The following is an 8,525-nucleotide window of genomic DNA, read 5'->3' on the forward strand; positions in this document are numbered from 1 at the left end:
GCCATTGCTGAGAAACACGAATGAGAATTTGTCCGTTACATACACACACACACACACAGACACACACACACAGACATTGTCCCAAATCGTCGAGCTGAGTCGATTGGTATATAAGACTCGGCCCTCCGGGCCTCGGAAAAAATCTTGAAAGTTTGAGCGAATTCTATACATTTCTTTTATAAGAAATGTAAAAACAAATGAAAGCCTGTGTTTCAAATTGAAAAAATAACAGCCAATCCCAAAAATACTTGATTTTTATTTATAATGACAACTATTTATTGTGCGCTCTATTTTGTGTACTAAGATGATGGGTAATTGGTTACTTTAGGTACTTTTTCCCTTGTAAGCAAAAAACCTGTTTTTTAGGAATATGCTAGTTTAGCTTTGATTCATAAAAAAGGGGCGGAAAGCGAAAATTTTAACAATTCATAAGTAAGCTTGAAAAGTAAGTTGCACTTACCAACCTTGCTCATGGGATTATTGTGCCTTCGAAAGTAAGACTTTGGGCGAATCTAGTTTAATGCGGCTATGCCACATAGCCGTGTTCAAGAATCTGAATAATAAGAATAATGGACCACATGGATCGCGAAGTATATGAAATCTCTCGTGGAACCAGCTTCCAAGGATTTGCCAACACTAGATGAATTTGAAGCTTTTATGAAAGTACAGGAAATCAGCGATGTCGATTTCTTCCAGAAAGAATTGGACTTGAAGAGTGTCTTCCTGAAATACGCGGATAGTTAACGTGAACGGATACGATTCGGCCACAGCATTGCCAAAGAAGTTTTTGACAAACAAGGCGAATCCGATGCGATATGTTTGTTCCGTGCCAAGCAACTGGCTAACAAATACGAAAATGATTTCGTAAAGTTCAGTGACAAGACGAAGGATGAGCTGACCGGTTTCGTCAAACTTAATTTCCATGGACTTTATGGCGTTCGTACTCGCCAAGTGTTTGCAAAAATCCTCTGGTTGTAGTTTACTACGCTGTGAATTACGTTAAGAATCCGAAAGGAACTAATTATTGTCGTAACCAGATCTGAAAGTTGCAAAGAAATTTGTTGGCCGCGTCAATTCTGTCGTTATCGCCAAGGATTTCCTGCACGAGCTAAACGAATATGGCTATGACTATATGTTGGCGATAAACCGCTGGCGTTGGCTCATGATAGCAAAAATCAAAAGTTCGTCATGAAAGATGAGTTCTCGTAAGTATCAAATCATTGTTTATTTAACTTAGTAGATATCTCCCATCGCGAACCCTGAAATGGAGCATTGCAAAAAAACCTGTGATTAGAGCTGTATGTTGAACGCTATTTTGTTCTTATTAAAAGCGATTAAAGTTCTATGATTGATTTGATATGGCTTTTACAAGCTGGTAACGGTAAGCACTACAGCGCAAATTCGTTAGTTGGGTCACGACTGTGCCCCAACTAGCGAATCGTATCCGTTAATTGAGGCAACTGACAGCTGACAACAATTACCCAAGGGAAACGCTGATTTTTTGTTTTCTTTCATAAAAAACAAACAAATATTTTACAATTCACAAAAGTTGGCTGTTTCCATCCAGTTTAAAATTGTTTTTTTTTGTGACAAAGTAAAAAGATTGTATAATGTGATTGAATACATCAGAGATGACCTTCAAAAGTTACTAAACTAATGTCTCTGCGACACAAACTAATTGATGCTGAATGGAAGAAGCGAAATATTTAACACATTTATTTCACTAAAATCATTCCGAAATATGAATTCAAAAAATAAAATTCCATTGAATTTCAAAGTATGATTTTTTCTGGATCGCCACAGAAATCAGCCAACGAACCCCTTGAAATCAATGACATTCAAACGTCAATCAGTTTTTGACTTTCAGTTTTGACATAAGAGTGTCTTTTAGTTGGGGCATGCCCCAACTAGCGAACACCCAACTAACGAACAGCCCAATTAGCGAACACCCAACTAACGAATTTGCGCTGTAATTATCTTTTGCAATTATCCTTATTGAGTTGAAAATCTGCAAACTTTTGCTACCGCGCTGGAGGAATGCAGCCTGGAACCGTACGGCAAATCAGAACCAGTGCCAGAAATCAATTATGCACCGGTAAAAATACCTGTCGGTAAAAATTTTGACAATGTTGTTATCAACAACGGCGTTGACACTTTAATGGAATTCTATGCTCCATGGTGCGGCTATTGCAAGAAGCTAACGCCGATCTATGAAGAACTGGTTACTAAACTAAAAGACGAGGATGTTTCTGTCGTGAGGATGGATGCCACCGCCAATGATGTTCCGCCAACGTTCAACGTCCGAGGTTTCCCGACGCTATATTGGTTGTCGAAGAATGACAAAGGGGATGATTTTAAAAATATGTCAGGTGAAACTATCCAATCTAATGAACGCACCTGTTCACACTTTTCTTCTATGTTAGCTGCAGAATCAATGAACTGACGTCCATATTTGAGTAAAAACTCTATTTTAACGGGATTATCTGAATTGCGTTTCATTTTATGAATCTGCAATAGTTTTTTTTCACATTTGACAACCAAATGAAAATGAAACAAGACCGCCAGCTTTGATCAGCTGGCGTTGCCAGTTTAATTGTTTTCTGACATCTCTAAGCTGTCAAGACAAATCATAGGAATTGGGTAGCATAATTGGTTTCTTCGATGAGCCAAAAAATGATGCCCCTTTTGTATGGGACCTTGGCGTATTTAATTTGTATTTGCTAGCACCGATTTCTCAATTTTTGTCTCGTACAAGAACCAAAAAAGGTCGCCACTTCTTGGTTGGGAGACAAATTTGTACGTTTTCCTTAACACAGATTTGCAAAGATTTTTACATAGGCTGCGCATTGATTTCATAAAATATTACCTGGCATCCCAGGTTTCAATATGTCAGATTTAGCTAAACACATCATCAATGTATTTTTTCCCCTTTATATTGTTAATTTAGTGATCTATTCATAATCGAGGCAGTGGAAATCTTAGTGCTCACGTAAAAAAACGGAAATCTTAGTGCTCACGTAAAACGTTTTCCTTAAAAGATGCTTACTTACAAAGTTAACTTCGCGGAATGTTCTAAGTAGTAGGCATTTCACAAGTTGATTGTTTGACAAATCAGCGGTGGGTTTTATCATCAAATGTGTTTTGCTTTGTTCCGTAACGTAATAATAACGGTAAGTGACAACACGTTTGTATATTATGTGGATTTGGTGGTAAAAGTTTATGATCATCATCGCTTGTAATGATTTTTTTTTGTTGAAATGAGATTTTTTTTATTAGGCGAACCCCACACGAAAATATTGTCCCACTAATATATACGTATATATTGACAAGACTGCTTCAATGCGTCAATTATATTTGTGTTCAACAGATTGAATATTTTTGAGACGCCTTTACACTTCCAGTATATTAATCAATAATGGTTTAATGTTAATATTTCTGCTCGTGTAGGGCCCGCTTTATGTGCGGGTTTCGATTGATTAGCACCGTGGTAGTGATGTATACTTTCTAGTTTAAACTCGTAAAAAGAATCTTTCTTCTCGAAATGACAACCGGTGTACTGGATCACGTTGGTTCACAATCATTGGAAATTGAAAAGTTATTGAATTAACGAAAAAATTTAAAATTTTAAGCTCTGTAAATAAATTATATGCCATTCGCAAATGTGCGTATTTGATACTATGTGAAAGGACCCATATGCCAAATGGAAGCATATGAAACTCACTGTTCTGATATACAAAAACTATGGCAAATCATGTGTTCTCAACAAAAGGATTTGAAACATATAACAGTTTTTGCAACCGGCCGAGACGGTTGTGCCTCCAGGTGGAAGGTTTTGTTCTGGAGAGAGTGACGGAGTGCGAGACGCTGTATGCGTTTTTGTGGGAGAGAGAGAGACCAGTTTGTTAAGTGTGAGTCGACAGTTGATACGTCGGAGGCGTGGTCAACGGCATCCTCGACAAGTGGTGTTTTGACAGCAAACCGCGGGTAGACGAATTTGCCTACCGCGGTGGCAGAAATCGACAGTGATCGTGTCTGTACACACAGAAAAAATATTTTGTATTGGTGTCGTCGAGCAATTCTAATCGACGAGAGGGGAAGCGTCACAGGTAGACCCATTTGCTCTATTTGTCTACCGCAGAAGTGGTACGACGAATAAGGAAAACAAGTGGCACCGAAAAGTGCCGCATCGACAGTGGGATTTTCGCAGCAAGCCACAGGTAGCCACATTTGTCTACCGCGGTGGTGGAAACGGAGAGAGCGCGCTGGTGGTGGTTATAACGACGAGCAGCTTAACCGGAGAGAGTTTTGAAGTGTTGCAGGTAGGCCTATTTCTCTATTGAAGAAGCAACGCGACGAAGTAGGACAGCAAGTGTCACATTGTCAAACAACGGGCACCGAGTTTACAACGTAACACATGAGGTGTGTTCTACCGGTATAACAGGTATATTTTTCATTCCTTTTTGTGATAGTTTTTCTTGCTAGGTAAAATGGATGAAGAGATGGGAGAACGAGTAACAGACCCTCCCCCTAAGCCTGTTGAAAATGTAAACCCGAGTAGAATTAAAATTTACCCAGAGTCGTCAACGGGACCATGGATTGTATTCATTAGGCGTAAAGTAAAGGCGCTAAATATCATTCAAATTTCGAAAGATTTGACTTCGCGATTCTCGGATGTAAAAGAGATCGTTAAAGTTAATAAAGATAAAATACGCATTGTCGTTGGTAGTCTCAAACAAGCCAATGCAATTGCTTCTTGCGAGCTTTTTACGCGTGAGTATACAGCGTATATTCCTTCAAAGGAAATTGAAATTGATGGGGTCATCACAGAATCGAGTTTGACTGTTGATGACATAATTAAGCATGGGGTTGGTCGTTTCAAAGACACCATACTTAAAGACGTAAAGATACTTGAATGCAAGCAATTGCATTCAGTATCATACGAAGGAGATAAAAAAGTTTATCGACTGTCTGACTCGTTTCGAGTGACTTTCGCTGGGTCTGCGCTGCCCAACTATGTCATTATCGATAAGATTCGTCTCCCTGTTCGCCTTTTTATCCCTCGTGTAATGAATTGCCTTAATTGTAAACAGCTTGGCCACACAGCCACTTACTGTTCCAATAAGGCACGGTGTGGCAAATGTGGGGGTTCTCATCAAGAGGATACATGCAATGAAAATTCAGAAAAATGTTTAATGTGCGGAGAAAACTCGCATGAGCTCCCTGCATGCCCCATTTATAAATTGCGCGAGGATAAAATTAAACGATCCTTGAAGGAGAGGTCTAAGCGCTCCTATGCAGAAATGTTGAAAAATGCTACCCCGAAACCCATCTTCTTAGAAAACACTTACACATCTCTATTTTCGGAACAGTCTGACTCCGACGGAGCGTGCGAAGGTACATCATTTGTTTTACCCGGAAATTCCAGAAAAAGAAAACAGTCTTCTTTTCCCAAGCTGCCAAGCAAGGGCCTTAAAATTTCTCCACCAATAGATAAACTGCGCCCAAAACCGAAAAATTCCGATTCAAAATCGAAATCAATTCCACCCGGTTTTGGGAACGTACAATCCAAACAGAACACCATTACTGGAAATAATAAAATTTCGACTTCCTCTGAGCCTCAGGCGGGGGTAGGATTATTGAAATTTTCTGAAATTGTTGATTGGATTTTTAAAAGCATTCAATATTTCTGAACCACTAAAGAGTATACTTTCAGCTTTCCTCCCAACAATTAGAACATTTTTAGAGCAGCTGATTGCTCAATGGCCCATCCTTGCAGCAATTATATCCTTCAATGGTTAATTCAACTCCTAAGGTGAAAGACTCCATCACTGTTTTACAGTGGAATTGCAGAAGTATCATACCAAAAATTGATTCTTTAAAAATTTTACTGCATAATTTAAAATGCGATGCTTTTGCTCTATGTGCAACATGGCTTACCTCAAACATTAATTTAAACTTAAATGATTTCAACATTATTCGCCTAGACCGGGTCACCCCATATGGAGGAGTGCTTCTAGGAATTAAAAAGTGCTATTCTTTCTACAGCATTACCATCCCCATGATTGCTGGCATTGAGACTGTAGCAGTCCAAACGAATATTAAAGGCAAAGACATGTCTATCGCTTCTATATATATATATATATATATATATATATATATATATATATATATATATATATATATATATATATATATATATATATATATATATATATATATATATATATATATATATATATATATATATATATATATATATATATATATATATATATATATATATATATATATATATACCTCCCAAAGTTCAAATTGGACAACGTCAAATTTTTGAGGTAGTGGAATCCATGGCTGCTCCGCGTCTGATACTGGGAGACTTCAACTCGCACGGAGTATTGTGGGGTTCCCTCTACAACGATAATCGATCCTCTTTGATATACAATGTTTGTGACGAATTTAATATGACAGTTTTAAATACTGGCGAAACAACACGCATCCCCAGACCTCCTGCACGTCCAAGTGCATTAGATCTATCTCTGTGCTCGACATCACTTCGGTTAGATTGCACGTGGAAGGTTGTACCTGATCCTCACGGTAGCGATCATTTGCCAATCGTTGTTTCAATTAACAGTGAATTAGGCCTTACGAATTCAATCAATGTTCCTTATGACTTAACACGAAATATTGATTGGGAAACATACGAAACATTAATTTCCACTTCTCCCTACCGAAGAATATGAATTCCTAGCGGGTTTAATTATTGAAGCAGCAGAACAAGCCCAAACGAAATGCAATCCTGGAATGACAATAAATAGACGGCCCCCTAATCCTTGGTGGGACAAAGAGTGCTCTGATGCATATGAAGCTAAACAAGTTGCCTACAAAGAAATTATGAAACAGAAAGGGGGTATACGTGAGAACTTTGAAAATTATTTCATTTTGCAAAACAAATTTGACAGTCTCCGTCGTGCCAAAAAGTCTAGTTATTGGAGACGCTTCGTTGATGGCTTGTCAAGAGAAACATCAATGAGTACTCTTTGGAACACAGCCAGAAGAATGAGGAATCGTAACGTGACTAATGAAAGCGAAGATTTTTCGAATCGTTGGATATTTAATTTTGCCAAGAAAATTTGTCCAGATTCTGCTCCTGCGCAGAAAATCATTCGCGATGCTCCCACAAGTAACGATTTCATAGATTCGCCTTTGACAATGATGGAATTTTCAATTGCACTCCTCTCATGCAACAATAATGCTCCGGGACTAGACAGAATGAAATTCAACTTGGTGAAGAATCTGCCTGACCTAGCAAAAAGACGCTTGTTGAATTTATTCAACAAGTTTCTTGAGCAGAATATTGTCCCGCATGACTGGAGACAAGTGAGAGTTATCGCCATTCCAAAACCGGGAAAACCAGCCTCCGATCATAACTCGTATCGACCGATTGCAATGCTATCCTGCATCAGGAAATTGTTGGAAAAAATTATCCTACGACGTCTCGACAATTGGGTTGAGGCGAACGGCTTGCTCTCAGATACCCAGTTTGGTTTTCGGAGAGGAAAGGGAACGAATGATTGCCTGGCGCTACTTTCGTCAGAAATCCAACTCGCTTACGCAAAAAAAGAACAAATGGCGTCTGTGTTCTTAGACATAAAAGGAGCATTCGACTCAGTCTCCATTGATGTTCTCTCGGAGAAGCTACATCAATGTGGTCTTTCACCGATATTAAATAATTATCTATACAATTTATTGTCAGAAAAGCACATGCATTTTTCATATGGCCATTTGGCGACACTCAGAATAAGTTACATGGGCCTCCCACAAGGCTCTTGTCTAAGCCCCCTTCTCTATAATTTTTACGTGAATGACATTGATAATTGTATTGTCAGCCCATGCACTCTAAGACAACTTGCAGATGATGGGGTGGTTTCTGCCACAGGACCAAAAGCTATAAATTTACAACAACCATTGCAAGATAGCTTGGATAATTTATCAATTTGGGCTTTAAAACTGGGCATCGATTTCTCTACGGAGAAAACAGAGTTGGTCGTTTTCTCAAGGAAGCGTGATCCGGCTCAGCTTCAGCTCCAGTTGGTTGGTAGAACGATAGCCCAAGTCCTGACTTTTAAATACCTTGGAATTTGGTTCGATTCTAAAGGCACATGGGGAGGCCACATTAGGTATCTAATAACGAAATGCCAACAAAGGATAAATTTTCTGCGAACAATAACTGGATCATGGTGGGGTTCTCATCCAAGTGACATGATAAGATTGTATCAAACAACAATACTTTCAGTAATGGAATATGGGTGCTTCTATTTCCGTTCAGCTGCGAACACTCACATTATTAAACTGGAACGGATACAGTATCGTTGTTTACGAATTGCCTTAGGTTGCATGCAGTCGACACATACGATGAGTCTTGAAGTACTAGCGGGAGTTCTTCCTTTAAAAGACCGATTCTGGGATCTCTCCTCTCGTTTACTTATTCGATGTGAGGTTATGAACCCACTGGTAATTGAAAATTT

The 8,525-nt window shown here is 38.8% G+C and overlaps 1 pseudogene; it reads left to right on the forward strand.

Moving 5' to 3' along the window:
* Positions 1 to 446: 446 nt before the first annotated feature.
* On the forward strand, positions 447 to 1,379 carry LOC131678590 (protein disulfide-isomerase A3-like; annotated as a pseudogene).
* The last annotated feature ends 7,146 nt before the right edge of the window (positions 1,380 to 8,525 follow it).

This window comes from Topomyia yanbarensis, chromosome 2 (assembly GCF_030247195.1).
Source record: "Topomyia yanbarensis strain Yona2022 chromosome 2, ASM3024719v1, whole genome shotgun sequence".
Classification (NCBI taxonomy): domain Eukaryota; kingdom Metazoa; phylum Arthropoda; class Insecta; order Diptera; family Culicidae; genus Topomyia; species Topomyia yanbarensis.